Raw genomic sequence first — 15,682 nt, 5'->3', positions numbered from 1 at the left:
AGCACTGACACCCAAACCCATCCATGTCCCAGGAGATTGTGATCTCCCAAAGATTCCAGGCTGGTGGCARTCTGAGAGCAAAGATCCTAAAGCTAAGGACAGCATCCACCAAAGCTGTCTCCCCACATATACACCTTAAAAATTCAGCTCTGTAAGACAGCAGAGTCCTTACTTTCAGATCTGTGTTTTAACCAGATGGTTTTGACCAATATTTAGGTTATGCTGTCTTTATAACACAATGCTTTTTTTTGACCAAATCTCAGACRTAACCCTTGAGAAGACCTCATTTGCTAAAGGGGACTCTAAATTTGAACCTCTGGCTGTGTGGATCTTTTACACACCCATATGTATGCTGGCTGTAGCTTTGTCTCTGATGTGCTCTTAGCAGAAGGGTATACAGACCCAGGTTTTATGTCCTTGCAATCATCGATTGAGGACTCAGTTTGCTTCAGAAGGCAAAGCCAGGAGACCAAAAGACCAAAAGGCCTTTAAGGTTTGAGGAATGTACACAATGTTAAAGAGCAATCTGAACAGAAATGCAAAATACTTGCTTCTATTGAATGGCAATTTGCTATGAGACAGATCTCTTATTTCAGTCATTAAGGTAATGGTTAGCAGTAGTCTGAGAAGGAAAACTGGATTTGGGTCATTCACTRATTAGCATGTTTGTGTTTCTTCTTAATTTTATTATCTTAGAACTTAAATACATCTTTTTTGTTACTATGAAATGGCATAGTCAGAAGCAATTAAGTAAATGCTGATTTAGGATTATATTTTACCCTGACACTGGTCTTTGACAGTACTTAGCTACTTTGAAAGTACTTAGCTACTTTCTTCTCCTATACCAGCATTCCATGGCTTTTGTTGAAATGGTGTTTCAAGAGCTAGGGTGTGGAAAATGTTGTGGAAGAGCTGAGAGTCTGACTAAGCACTCTCAAAGAGAGCAGGCAGGATTCCTGGATTATGCCCTTGCCCTGCCTTGCTGCCCTGTGTGTAGTTGGCTGGATCCAGTTGATCTTTAAYTTAGAATACTAGAATTATAACCTAATGACAGCCCCCYACCCCCAAATTAGYYAGAAAATACGTTGTTTATAAAAGCKTCTACCYCATTCACTCTCTTAGCTCTTTCATTAGCCCTCTTCACCCTCCACTGTTGGCCCAGGAATATCCACACACAAACCTTTTAGCCWTATGAGCTTCTCAGGTGGTGACAATGCTTTCTGTGTCTATTGTGTGTAAAGATAATTACTTGCAGAGAAATCGGATTTCCTGGCCCGGAAGGTGTTTGTGGTTGTAGTAACAAAAGAATTAAAGAACAGCAGGAACAGTGAGGCTTAGAAAGCATCCCAGTAAAAGCAAAAACACTCTGTACTTTGGAAATCTTGTTTTCCTCTTCTTGTCAAAATGTAATTTTAAGTACATCCTTTCCTTGACAGCTCACCCTGCCCAGAATCTTTAACCATACAGTATGGGAGTCTGATACAAAACTCATTTAAWTCAATAGAGATGCCTGCAGATCTGTCTGATTTTGGATTTAGAGGACTGCAATGTATGTGGCTCTTTCTTTAACATCTTAGTCCACATTGCCTTGCTGTAGATGTTTTTTAAGCAAAGCAGGTTAGATCAATCCTAATAATGTCCTTTGTATCTTCTGCCTCTCTTCTTTGATGTATTACTGAGCAAAGTAAAAATGTACTGGGTGCATCTTCTGGAGTGGCATTATTGCAGTGATTTACACTGCTGTCAATCCTAGCTGAGCAGAGTCCAGCTAGGGAGATTAAATTAGCTATAATTTAAAGGAAAGGATGCATTAGTGACAGAGGTTTTAACTGTGATTTGAGAGGCTTGGAGTTCATTTTGGTATCTCTCCTGTGCAATCGCAGGCAAGACATCTTGGATAGGACCTGAAAAGTTACCTACTTGCTTCAGCTCCAATTGAGGCAGAATCCCAGAGAGATATACAGATATTTTTTTTTAAACTGCTATGGTACTTCATAATACAGGGATGCCTACTTTTTTCCATACAGGCTTGCCAAAATGCCTCAGGTCACATGTGCTCATGCTGTAGATGTCCACAGGTGCTTTGCAATGAAAGGAGGCGCTGATAATGCATAACATCAGGTAACACAAAGGAACCTGCCTCTCCCTGACAGGGGAGTAAGCCAACTCATCTGGACCTGGAGACAGAACAGAATAGCAGGACAGCAGATGAGACATGGTAACTTTTTAACTTACTATGATTTTATTGATTCCTCGGGAAAGAAAGGACAAGAAAACAAACAAACAAAACCCCAAACAAAGCAGGACTTGCAGGACTCAGGCAACCTCCTCTGTCTGCCTCAATGACTACCTTCATTTTCAGATGTGCTGAGCATTTGCCAGGTGGTGCCTGTATCCTGGAACAGGAGGATGCTTTGTCCTGCCAAGATGTTGTAGTTACTGCTGCCATTTTTACTCCTTGAAATATCAGGCATGACTTGACAGTTTAAACTTTTTTATTTAACCTTATTACATTTTAGGCACTTTTCTTTCACCTGGATGTGGTTTTCTTTAGTGTGCAACTTTCTTAGAAGCTGGGGGTTTATTTTGAATTATTTTTGTTTGGGTTTTTTTTTTTTTTTTGTGTTGGTTGGTTGGTTGGTTTTGGTGCTTTTTTTTATCATCGCAGCTTGGAATTTCATCTCCTCAGAAAACTTAGCTTTGAAAGGAATGGATACTCAGTTCATTTTAAGTTGTACCTACTCCTGGGTAGTCTTTTGGAAAAAAAGGTTGCTCTGGGAGCAGAGAACTGCCCTTTGGGCCTAGGTACAAAGCCTCCATGGGGCAGTGGTTTCAGTCTCCRGGGAGGGAGCTGTGACAAGCCCATGATCCCAAAGACAATGGAAAGGTAGGAGTAGGACCTCACACCTGGGGTGGAGACGTGAGTAAAATAACTCTTGGCCAAAAGGGCTCCAGCATAGGTGTGGAAAGATAAATTAGTGGTGTTCCAGTGCTGTCTCAGATGTTCTTTAAAGRAGTTCTGGGAATAATTTCTATGAAAGACATTCACCCACAGGGCACAGTGAAATTGCTGATTTGGGAAATAGGGATGACTCACTTATGTAAGAGACGCCCATACTATTAGCATATAAGATGCACTGCTTATCATAGCTCTTTAGTGGCATTGTGCCTAATTAATTCATGACACCTTAATTAATAAGTATACAAAGAAAAATATCCCCACATGACCTAAGCATTATGGAGGAGGTTGTGCCCTACAGACTCTGTCTAATGTTGGYGTGAAGGAGCACTTCCCAATTTCTATAGCAGTTCAAAGTGCATATGAAGTTTAATTCTAACTGTGAGGAYTTTTTCCTAAGGATGATTGGAAACTACCAGATTGAGGACTTGAAACCAAATTGTGTCCAAGGACAAAAGTATCCTCAAATCCTSAGGAATATTCATTCTACACCCTAGTTTAACAGATGGTTTCCATCACTGTAAAGGGCCACACTGAAATGCAGAGAAGAAAATYTTCTCTGAACTTCAGCCAAGTGGTATGAAGATATTTGTGTCTGAATACCTGGATGTACTGATGGAAAAAGCCACAAAATACTAAAGAGGTATGAACCTCTTAACAGCTTCATAGCTGGGGGGGATGGGATATGTTCTATTCCATTAGGCTAGAAGTTCTTAGTAAACTAAATTTAGGAGATAATTCAAGTGCACATGAGACAGGAGAAGTCACAGGCTTGGAAATCACAAGACCATGCATGTTTTTTTAAAATGTCCAGTGATGGGGACAATGTGGATAAGTATCTACAGGTGAAGGTTAGGCATCACTGCAAATATTTTAGGCTGGCTTTGCCCTCAAACACATCTGATTTGCACCCTTCCCAAAGTGAGAACTATGGARTGTTGCTTTTAAATCTCAGTATCAATCACTGCAATATCTGCTAAACCACAGTTTATTATTAAGATGTGCACATTCAGCTTAAGGGGTCTTAAATGCATAATTTATCATTGTGTTTTAAAATATTGACATAAATATTTTACTRCTTTGTGCATTATATGTTTAACAGCCCCTCAGCAGTGTGAGGACTGAGATGTCTCCTTGGAGATCTGTAAGTCCTTCTTGCTCATGTTGTGAGCAAGATTGTGCCTAGAATGACATATCTCAACCTTGTTCTGGGTAAATAAAAATTCCCACCTGAATTCTGGAGTAAATCTTCARCAAATGTAGCCATAGTTATGGTATAGTAGGAAAACCAGACTATTTGCTCTTGAACTAAAAACAACAGTTGTGGGTAGGCTTTGATGTGCATCTCTGAGTGCATTGAATTCAGAGCAAAACTGTGGAGATGAGAACCCAAGCAAACTGAAAGCATTGGGTATGCAAGGCTCTTTGGGTGAGATGGGTGAGATTTTTCCTGTTTACAAGACTTTTGGTATGTTTTTGTCTATTTGGTCAGTGTACTTCAAGGGAAAACAAATTATTTTGTTCTCCAGGGATTCTCTTCAGGTCTCTTAAATTCTCCATCTAGGCCCAGGATTTTAGTTTCTATCCCTCAGGCTAAGGAAGATTGGATATTTCATCCRTGGAATGTATTAATACCACTTCTTAATCATCCAGAGCAATCACTGTAGGTTGTGCAACACAGAACACTCCTTTTTTCTTCAGGGGCTGTGCTTCCTGACAGCCAAGAAGAGAGCAAGACTGCCAATTAAATCCCCATCCCCTCACATGGAAATACTATATCTCTTATTCAAAAATAAGAGCTCACTTTGACATGTTTTATGATCACATGTAGGAGGCAATAGCTTYAAAACAGGCCAAGAGAAAATACTGAGGTACAAAAGTTGTTTTTTTGTCCATCAGAAGAGGGTAGAAAAAGACACTTTGGATGAGGACTCCAGAAATGTGGACTCCATCCTGGCACCAGTACAAAATTCCTGTATTGCCTTGGGCAAGTGACTGAAATTCAATTCTCTGTTTGCAAAATGGTCGTAATAAAGACTCACAGCAAAGCTGGAAGGATAACTCCATTAATATTTATGATGTTCTCAAGTACTCCAGTGCCAGGAACCTTTAGCTACCACCCTACTAGAGGACACTCAAGYTCATGATTATTTTGGTGAGGACACACACCAGAATGCCAACAGGAATTTGGCACTGTCTTTTTTTTAAATTACTAGAAAAAAATGGAATAACTGCCTTTTGAAAAATGCAGGTATATCAGCACTTGTCTACTTCTTAAACAAAGGTAAAAAGTTGAACTAGATGCACATTATATAACTGGCTGTTACATGATGTACCACAGTCTTCCAAGGGAAGCGACTACTGCCTCCTGGRAGGTGTGGTTCCATGACTAACACATTTATGTGGAATAGCATTATTATTAATGATCATGTTCCATGGCTGCCACAAAGCCCTTCAGTCATTCAATTGCATGTAGGCACTAAGAWTGTTTTAAAAGGCACTATTTTATTTTGAGTTTCACGTTAGAGTGTTTCACCAAAATCTGTGCTTAATTTGTTTGCAGTCAGTTCCTCCCCGCTGGAGATTTACTTGATGTGTGTGGTACTATATGATGGGAAAATGATGTGTTGAGGAGTTAATTTTTCAGGTTTTTTTGAGTAGTCCTCAATCCTTTCACTGAGAGAGCTTTTTGAAGARCTTTGGCATTGGGAACTATACTTCCAACATATCAAGGCCCAGTTTGTAAAGATGAGATGAGATCAAAGGAAACTCTCTCACTTTATGTCTGTACATTTAGAATTAACACTCCACAGCAGSTGAGGGGACATTTGCCCCTGCCCTGTGCTACCTGGAGATGTTGCGAAACCATCCCGTATCTTTAAAATGTTTTATCACTGCTTGGAACAGTGCTGGGTCTTGTGTTTCAGCATGTTTATTTTCTGTGGGAACAGTGATCTGATTGCAGTGCACGTGTGTGGGTGGGTAGATTATAAATTACAGACTCTGAGCTCAGGTGCACATCTTGGGAGTGACTTTTAAATAGTTGCACGATTAACAAACCCTTCTCCTTTGTGGAGTGGAAAGCAACTTCTGTCTTGAAGATCACTACTTGACTTCGGGAATTATACCCCATGGAGCCTGCCTGACTTGATGCTGGAGGGGAAATATTTGTTGTGTTATGAATATGAAGCCAGCTAACTACTGAACTATGGGATGATTTATAGCCAACAGAGTTTGAGGGTAGGAAGAGGGGGAGCTTTTCAGGAAAAATGTTCATAATTTTGGAGSGAGGTGGCATGTAGGAATGAATGARACAGCCTTTTATGGATRGAAGGGTTTAAGACGGTTTTGCCCAGTTCCTTCTGGTTGTCCCTGGTCTGGAAGCTGTCCTTAGCTGAGCAGCACATCTGTCTTTGACAAATTCTCCTCTTCCTTCAGTGCAAAGCCAGTGAGGTTGTTTGGAGCAGCCAAGAGCAGTGGATGCAGAGTGTTTGTTTAATTATTCCAGGAGGCACAGCTAGCTGCCCTGGAAGGCCAGCAATGAAGAGACAGTAATTAGGCTAAATTCAGGGGACTGTATGACCTCACTCTTGGCTACTCTAAGATAGGTACTGCAGCTTTTATGGAGATGGATGCCATATAAATATCTAGATAGATTAACGATCTAATGGAGGCTATTTTGTCATTATGACATCTTGAAACTCGCTACCACTGTTAGTCCATCTGTGTATGGATTGCAGACCCAGGCCAAGAAATACTAAAGCAGATGCTTAACTTTAATTTTAGAAGCAGGTCCATTGATTTCAAGGAGAACATTTGCATTTTTTTTTTTTTTAATTAAGCAGGTGTTTAATGCTTTCCTAAACATAGACTTAATGCAATAGTTTCCGTAAAAAAACCAATGCCCAGCATGCCTCAGAATAAAAGGCTAGAGAAAAAAAAGTGGAATGGTTTTAGTACTACAAAAAGCAGAGCAGCATTCTGATCAATTCTCCTTTTTAAGTGATTTCACAATTTTACTGTATAATCCAACCAGATTKTTCAGACAAAAGAAATACAGTCAAATTTATGGAATATTCTGTGTTCCAAGTATCAGTCTAGAGCATAYGTACTTGATTCTGGAAATCTTCTGTTTGTAGAACTTTAGTGTATTTTCACAGGCAATGTGTTTTCTGCCTCCTCACAAAATGGAACCAAATATTTATTAGCAGTAGGAAATAGACTATTTATTTTTAGATGTGAGTTTCCACTGGTTGTGTTCATGGASAAGGCRCACATGGTACAAACTTCTTAAAAAYCTTCTTTTGATARTTTTCCAGTTCTCATTCATTTTGGAGCTGCAAAAATAACCAAATTAAGTGATCAAAACACACTGGACTGAATTTAARGGGCCACTATCTCAGGATAAATATGACCTCAAATGCAGAGCTGGTATAAAACATACTTGCATACAGGAGTTTGCCAGWATTAGTATTGCCAGAGATGGTTTTCATGCAAAAATAGATATATCCAGGTAAATATCTTGCTACAGGATATATATTCAAACAGTGCAGTGTTGACCTGAGGAATTGCAAGTTTAAAGGAAAATGACTGGAAGTTAAATAGGATCAGGATAAAACTGACTCATGGCTAAATTCATAGAGAAATGTTGGGAAGAGCAAAAATATACAAAAGAGCAAACCACTGGATTATCAACAAATTATATAAAAAGGATTTCAGTGTAATTATAGCAAATTATAGTCAATAACAGAAAAGTTCTATAGGATTTTTAGGCCATATTTTATATTCACAGTACACAGTACTCTAAAAGAAAGTGCATTATTTGTGTATGCATAAAAATCTCTGTATGTGTCTATACACACATACCCCTGAAGAAAAAAACACCTACACGCATTAAAAAAGTAATATATGCATTGCTCTCACTAATTTAAATTTTCCTTGGCTAAGCAATGTCTGTTTGGACAAGCTGGCAAAATCTTGTGCAGAYAGTARTTCTTCCTTCATTTAATTTTTGTGAGAACACAAAGTCACAGCAGTTAAGGAAGAARTTATAGCTTAGACCAAGGCACAGGGCTTGAGAACAGCTCAGTCAGGAGGAAGTTAAAAGGAAYAGAAGCTGTTGCTGACAACAACTTTATGGTACTGGCTCCTCTGCTAGAAATGTCATTGGACAGACTTTTAGGTTGTTCAAAATTTTCTTATAAAATATTTTCAGTACAGAAATATAGGAATTCTAATTTTTTTTTTTTTCCAGCATCGCATGCACTGCATAATACTTTGAAGCTGGAAATAGCTTCCCATGGTTTTCAGCTGAAAACAAATTAGAATTAAAATATTCACAGAGCAACTACCCCAAAAAAACCCCAAAAGACCAAACCAAAGCAAAATGATTTTCAGAGCAGATCTAGCAGTTTTATATTAGGTGAAGATACATGCATTGAAGTGACCAAGCTTTAAAATAGAACAATTTCTGTCAAATTATAATTTTGATTGTACAGTTTTCAAAYGTGAAAAAGACTACAAAGGATTGGAGGATATATTCTGTTTCCTGTATGCATAATGAATTTGGAATGGACTGATGGGCTTTCACTGGAAGTAGAAAATTGCAGTCTGTGGGGTAAAGCTACCAAATCTCTGCGGTAAAAGGTACAAAGTGGTGACATGAATTAGATAGGGTGAAGGTGAAGACCCTTAGAAACAAATAAAGATTTTGGGAATGGTTTGGTTTTGACATTGGAGAAGACAAACAGAAGCCAGACCCTACAGAGCCTTGGAGAACTGGCTGGTTATTGGAGATTAGGCTGTGGCACATCCCATCGGCACACAGGTGTCCACAGCTGACCTGACAAAATACATCCCAAACTCTGCCAGCCAAGGCTCCACCAGCTGCACTGGGATGAGACAGGTAGTTTACATACACCCAAAGAGCTGGAGTGGGGTTTGCTTTCCCTGGTTTGTATCTGCACTTGATTTTTTTGTTTGTTTGGGGTTTTTGYTTTCAAATTCCACTGGGATCTGTGGAATTTAGGTAAGCACARTCTGTGGGTCCTCACAGTGCATACTTTGCATCCTAAAACAAACATGGGGTTGGGGYGTACCAGTTTTTCTCTAGATTTTATTTGCCCCAGAGATTAGAGCTCCTAAACCAATGAGGGATCAGTTTAGATGTTGACATCTTTGTTATACATACCTCAGCTTGGGTGAAAAATACACCCTTACAATCTGGTTGAAGGTGACCTTGCCCTAAGATAAGGAAGACTGGTCTGACACTTGAAGTCCTTTTAAAGAGAAAGGTAAAAACTCCCAGCAGAAGTAAATTTAGAAGAATGTTGTAGGGTTTCTGCTCCGGGAATTAAGAGTTTTTGAAAAAAATCTCAGTTGAAAATGTGAAGCCAACACACCTGGAGTTCTCAGTAGTGACTGAGTTTTTCAGTTATGCTGTGAACAGGCCCTTAACCACGAGTCTTTACCATTTGGCACTAGAAGTGTTAATATCTCTAACCTTAAGGGTTTAAAACTTGGCATACAGCTGTGGCACAAGTGAAAGTGGAAAAAATGGTTATAGGAGATCCATGGAGGCCCAGACTAAGGACCCAAGGGATGAGTGCCAGTGGTATTCTCTTTAGAAAGCAAAAAAGAATCATAGAGTCATAGAATATCCTTGGAAGGGGCCCACAAGGATCATTGAAATCGTTGTGYAAATGGGGCACAACTCCTTCTCCTCTTCCTTTGTTTCTGAATGAAGGTGATGGCAACTGCTGAGCTCTGCTGTTGGGGGTTCTGGTGCCAAAATATTTTAGCAATGGTGTTATCCCCAGGGTGGGAAGGTGTTAACTGACCATGCAGTCAGAAAGTTGGTGCCATTGTTGTCCAATGTGCTTGAGGACTAAGGTGTGTCTTCCTTTGTTTGCCTTTTAAAAATTGAAGTGGGGACTCATATTTTCCATCTAAACAACCACTGAGGTATCAACTGCTCTTTTTCTTCTCACTCAGATGCCTAGGATACAGCGTAAAAATAGATAATTCACTGGGCTTGACTGGCTTTAGCGCAGYAATACTCCATTTGAAAATGTCAAGAGATTCTTTAGCATCAGTAGGAACAACCTTGTCAAAATGGGTGCAAATCAGAACTCTGGAAAAGCCTGATGGAGAAAAAAAGTCAAGGTCCCAGCTTTCCTTATGAAAAGTTGAATGAACATTTTCTTCTCTCTTTCTGAAGCCCAAGTAAGYRCTAATCATGTTACAAACTGCCCAKGAGCAGTGCATGCAAACTRGACTCCTAGTAAATAACCAAAATTSTCCAAGGAGAGAGTGGGGAAATTGTAGCAGTATAGGACAGGGATGGCAGGTGGGAATTGGAGACAGAGGAGAAGGTTATCCGAGGTCATTTGGGGGGTGACAGAGAAGGTGATGAGGAGCAGAGGGTTGGCACAACTGTGCTGCATGAGGCAAAGTCCATSTGGAGAAGGTTTGAAGTCAGATCAGACACTGTAAGGGGAATACAGGATAGCAACTGAGCAGAAATATAGAAGTGAAAATAGGAGACAACCATGAGAGGGGACAGGAGCCCTACCATGTCTGACTTGAGCGGGTGTAGCATGAGGAATATATAAAAACCTTGTCACTGGGAGTGAAAATGAGCATTAGAAGAGCAGAAGACAGTGGAATAGGTAAGAACATGTATGGGAAATCTGGGTGGCAATGAGAGAGTGAGTGAGACCCCCATGGAGTGGGGTGGGAGACTGGAAAAGGTATTTCTGACAAAGCAGGAAAGGGCTTGCAGGAGTCCCATGGGCTGTGTGGTGAGCATGGACAGCAGTACTACAGAATCAGTGTCACATATGGAACACCAGGGATTCTGAGGAAAGGGTCACAGCTGGACAAGCTCCTTCAGGCCCATGAGAGCTGCACAGACAATGTCCACACTCCCTCACACCCTGCCTTCCATCCAGACCAGAACTTGCACACACCTACTGAGCCACCTTCCTTGCAAGGAGAAAACATTGCAACTGCAGAAAGATGACTGAATGGAAGCCCAGGGTAGKGAGGGTACATGAGGACAGGCAGAGTTCACTGCAGGAGAGCAGCTCTCAGTGCTCAGGCACCATTATGTAGCAGGAGGAACAGCCAGGGGAACGAGCGAGGTGGAGGAGGCTGAATGTTTCTTCAAAGGTGCTGGCTGCAAGGCATGGGAGGAGAGCCAGTGAAAGAAGTGGGAGAAAAAGGAGCAAGGCTAAGAACTTGGCATGAAGGCAGGGAAAGCTTGAGGGGAGATTTTTGTGCTGTTAGGGATCCTCTGATAATAAATCAGAGTCCTTTCTAAAAAGGGCAAAGAATTATTGAGGAAAAGACTAGCAGGGTAAGTTGCAGAAGAAAGGGAAGTCCAATGGTGGGTGAACTCCACAGTGTGCTCAGAAAAATAAGCTGTGTAACAGTGTTTGTACCTGGCACTCAACTGCTGCAGGAGTGTGGAACAGTCCCTGCTGTCACTTCTCCTCTTTTCTGTGGTCAGCAGTGGCTCAGACAAGAGCATGTTCTTCTTTCAAAGCTCACAGAGAGCATTACTCACAACTTTCTATCATCTTCCCATCTCTGTTTGAGTATAAGAAGGACAAAAGAAGATTTATCCTTTCAGTTTTCCAATGGTGTTTCTTAGCAAAATATTTTTGCAGCATCAAGATTTTCTGTAAAGAAGCTTGCTTTAAATTTTGAATTGGAGTAACTGTAGAAGCAAAAAGAGGAGAAATACAGGAAAGCTGAGCAACTGCAATCAGCAGGGAAGYTTCCTCTCCTATAATATTTTCTCTTTAAAAGAGAAAACAGCCACAAAAATGTAAGAAAATATTATCTCTTAACCTTTTTAATGRCCAGAACATTCTTCAATGATGAGTCATGTTTCTGAGAAAACCTGAATTAGGATATGATGAAACTTTGATGCAATTTATGGAATTAGTGGAAAACTGTTAAGTAGGACTAGTCACTGTTGGGCAACATATTGCTTGATTGAAAAATATATGAGTTCAGTAATGGATTCATTGAAATTTCTGCATATCCCGTTGACAGAGAAAAAGAGATTTTGGCCCTGATACAGAGAAGGAAAAGGAAAAAAGATTAAAATATCAGTTAAATCTTATTTTTAAAACACTCAACATTAACTTAAGCTAAACCATAGTAATCTAAGCTGGTTCTGCAGGGTCCCCCTCCAGTGAACAGATGGAGAGGCACCTTGAGAGGGCAGTTTGTCCCTTTCTTTTCACTGCTGGTTTGAAAACAAGGAAGAATTTCTCTGGATTGGCCCAGGAGTTTGGGCAATTGTCCTTGTGCAGCCTCATGGGTAGCCTTGAGCTCTGGGCTTCATTCTGCCCTTCCATTCAATTCAGTTGTACCACACTGATTATTTGAAAAAATATTTTCTGAAGAGTCTTCATTTCTTGTAGTCTCATCYGCACAAGATTTCTAATGGATTCTGGAAAAGCAAATTCTCTTCCCCTTGCCTTTAACTGACTGAACATGCTGCAGCCTTCAGTGCCAGTTTAGATTCTTTCCCAAAACAGAAAAGAAACCCCCCCAAAACTTTCTAAATCAGCATTGTCTAAACATTTATTCTTGGCCTCAGTGAGTTAAAATCKCCGTACAGGAGGGCATTGTGGCCCTGTGTGCTCCCACCCAGCTGCAGCATTCAGAGCAGATTAACTGCACTCTTCAGCYCTCCAGGACCATTGTCAGTAAAGTGGAAGGAACAGCCTCTCTTTGCTGATGAGCAAAAAGCTTCTGATCTGTTGTGCAAARAAGAAAGATTGTTTTTTCTTCCCAGATGCATCTCGAACTCACACGAACTCACAGTYTCAGTGGGAAGTAGGTGCACAGATAAAGCAAGGGAAGTGCAGTGGCTGCCGAATGAGGTGGGTTGTTATGTGCAAAGGATCCAGCATCAGGGTTTTTTTGTAGCTTTGTGTGGCTGTTGAGCAACTTCCGAAAGAGTCTTCCACCTTAAAGTGAGAAAGTGTGTTTTAAATTGTGTGCATGGGCTAAATAAAGGATAACTCAGAAAAAGAAGCCTTATATCAGAGAAAAAAAAATATTCTACCTTTCCTTTTCTCACTGATATCTCTTTCCTGAAATCTTTATTTGACTTGTAATGAAGGATCTACTAGAAAGAAATAATCTGTGGTGCACAGTGATTGATCAGCAGGGCTCTCCCTGAGATCCAGAGCTGATGTGACTGAGATTATAAGTAGAATGAGAACTTGGTATATTGGTGCTGTTACCTTCTGAGAGTGTATCAGCTGCAAGGAAAGAATGCAGCKTCTGTTGGCATCTAGCTGTGAATAAGGAGTAGGATGGAGAAAATAAAAGTTTACATTTTGTATTTGTGCACTCTAAATAGATGTGTTTTCTCCAAGGGCCTGTTTGTGCTGTTGCTCTGATCTGTATTTGACATGCTAATTAGCGCTGAGGATGTTTTAATTCATTAAGTCTTTTTGCCGTGAGAAGCTTAATTGATTTAAARTATCCAGGTGAAAATCAAAGTCTGTTCTGCTTAATTTCTCTGATTGATAGATACTAAATAATAAATACCTTGTATTCCTCTCCTTTCCTAAATTTCTATACAACTCTATTCTGGAACTCTATTCTGAAGGATATAGTTAGCATATGATCTCACAGTTAGGTGAAAAGACTGCAGAAAAAAATATTCTTAAAAGAAGGATTCTGCACTTTTTTGTTATAGAACAACATAGTCAGGGCTAGGCAATAAATGATGTCACTCAGTTGTCTGCAGCAGCATTTCCATGTATTGCTATGCTCACTGTTCCTTGGGGACAGGTATGCCCTGTTTTATCAGGAGCAGGCATGTGAGAATACGYTGTTCCTCAAGCAAATTATCAGGCAAGAAAAATATCTGGCAATTCAGGGAGGACCATAGGAAAGGAAGAGGACTGTAGAAAAGATAAAGTAAGAAAAAATACTTTCTTTCTTCAAGGCATACTATCTTGACCTCGGAAAGTGACGCGTTTTTCTCTATAAAAACAATTGCAACAGGAGATTTCCTCCTTGTGWGCGTTTATTTTTACCTTTGGGGACCACTTTAGGAAGCAAGAGATTCATGGCAGCTGTAGGGCTTCTATTTCTGTCCGCTGGCTTGGGGAACCATACCTTTCCCCACAGACTTTACAGTGCTTTTACAAAGCTTGTTCTTTGAAACAAGAAGCCAGGTTTCTTAAGCTGGCTAAAAGCATGATTTTGTTTCCTATGTGCAGTCCTTCAATTCTGCTTCTCAGTCACTCAGCAGAGACAGCCAACATCTGCTGCTACCTGCTCCTGCTTCACCTGCTACCTTTTCATCCAGCTGTTARTCACTCCTCACTCTGCTGACCCAAAGCAGGATTACAGTGGTACCTTTTGGAATGAGAAATCTCCACTGAGCAAGGAGAGGCTCTCAGTACATTGGTGCAGTCACCACTCAGAGTTACACAARTGCTGTGATGGATTATTAATCCTGAGAAATGGGAAAGATATCACATCTTCTTCATGGACCACCCCTTCTGAAGTGACAATGGCCTTTTAGCACAGCAGACCCTCATTATGGGCTGGCAGCCACTGATCTGTGCTACAATCACACTGAGAGCCATTTTTTCCCTGTGTGCAATCTCTCAACAAATAACATAAGCAAGAATACAACCTGGCTGCTGGATTCCAGCTGTCTCTCAGCTGCCTCTGTAGCACCCTTCYAGACTTAGGACTACCATGGCACTTTGTAAAGTAGGTTTTTATTATGCAGACCTTGCATTCACTGGAAACTAGGCTGAACCAGCAGCCTTACAGCAAAGGGCAGCTTGTCCTCTTTACCAGGACCCTGAGTTGCATCCAAAGTAAGAAATGAAGGTGGGGGAAAAGCACCATCCACCCTGGGCATTTTTGCGGGTCAGCTCCAAGGCTTCTGCTGAAGGAAACACAGCGTGCTGCCACTCGTTAATACAGTGGCAACAGTTTATTGATGTGGGAGTGCCCTAAAAATGCTTCCTGTCTCCCATGGCAACCCTGAGCTTGCATGGAACAAATTGTGAGCAAATCCTGCTGTACTTATTCACGCTCTTTGTGATTTACCACTCACACCTGCTGAAAACCAACAGCATTGAAACAACAGTGGAGTGCGCGGGCTCTGTCTGATGCATGTTTTTATCTCCCGAGTTGTTATTCTGTTGTTGCCTGTTCCTAACAGTTGACTTTGTGTGCTGATATCATGTATAAATCTCTAGTTCCATTCAAGGGTGGAAGTTGTAGAGCAAGCGCTAACTGGAAAAGAATTGGTGACTCATAAGCCTAAACATCCTTCATATTTAGCAGGAATAAATATTGATGCTAGAGAGATTTGAATTTAATAATGGTTAAAAATTGCAGWATGTTGATGGGGAAGTCAGTTCCTTGTGCACCCATGACTCCTATTGACTTTGGAGGTAGTTGCAGGGGTGCAGAAAAGGTTGGTTTTAGCATTTCTGAATTGTACTCTGTACTCCCAATAATTTCCGTGCAAAGGAAAAATTAGGAAAGGAATTGTCTTTGGAATTTGCATTTCATTCTTTTGGAGTAACTAACAAAGGGAAATATTTTGCTATGGTGATACACTTTTCTTTTCATGAAGTTAAGATAGCCAGAGTGACATAATTTTCCATTGATTTCAATCTACAATTTTTTTTTTTTTTTTTTTTTTTTTTTTTTTTTTTT

General features: G+C 40.4%; 1 long non-coding RNA gene across 1 annotated transcript in view; it reads left to right on the top strand.

Moving 5' to 3' along the window:
• Positions 1-15,682, top strand: part of LOC130574978 (uncharacterized) — a 57,526-nt gene that overhangs the window by 24,595 nt on the left and 17,249 nt on the right. Inside the window, exons 4-5 of the long non-coding RNA XR_008965500.1 lie at positions 2,028-2,218; positions 3,486-3,602. This is a non-coding gene — a long non-coding RNA (uncharacterized LOC130574978). The remainder of the gene's footprint in view (positions 1-2,027; positions 2,219-3,485; positions 3,603-15,682) is intronic.

Source organism: Malurus melanocephalus, unplaced genomic scaffold (assembly GCF_030028575.1).
Source record: "Malurus melanocephalus ecotype Western Australia unplaced genomic scaffold, MMel_1.1 scaffold_3, whole genome shotgun sequence".
Taxonomy (NCBI): Eukaryota; Metazoa; Chordata; class Aves; order Passeriformes; family Maluridae; genus Malurus; species Malurus melanocephalus.
This window is presented reverse-complemented; position numbering and strand designations above follow the sequence as displayed.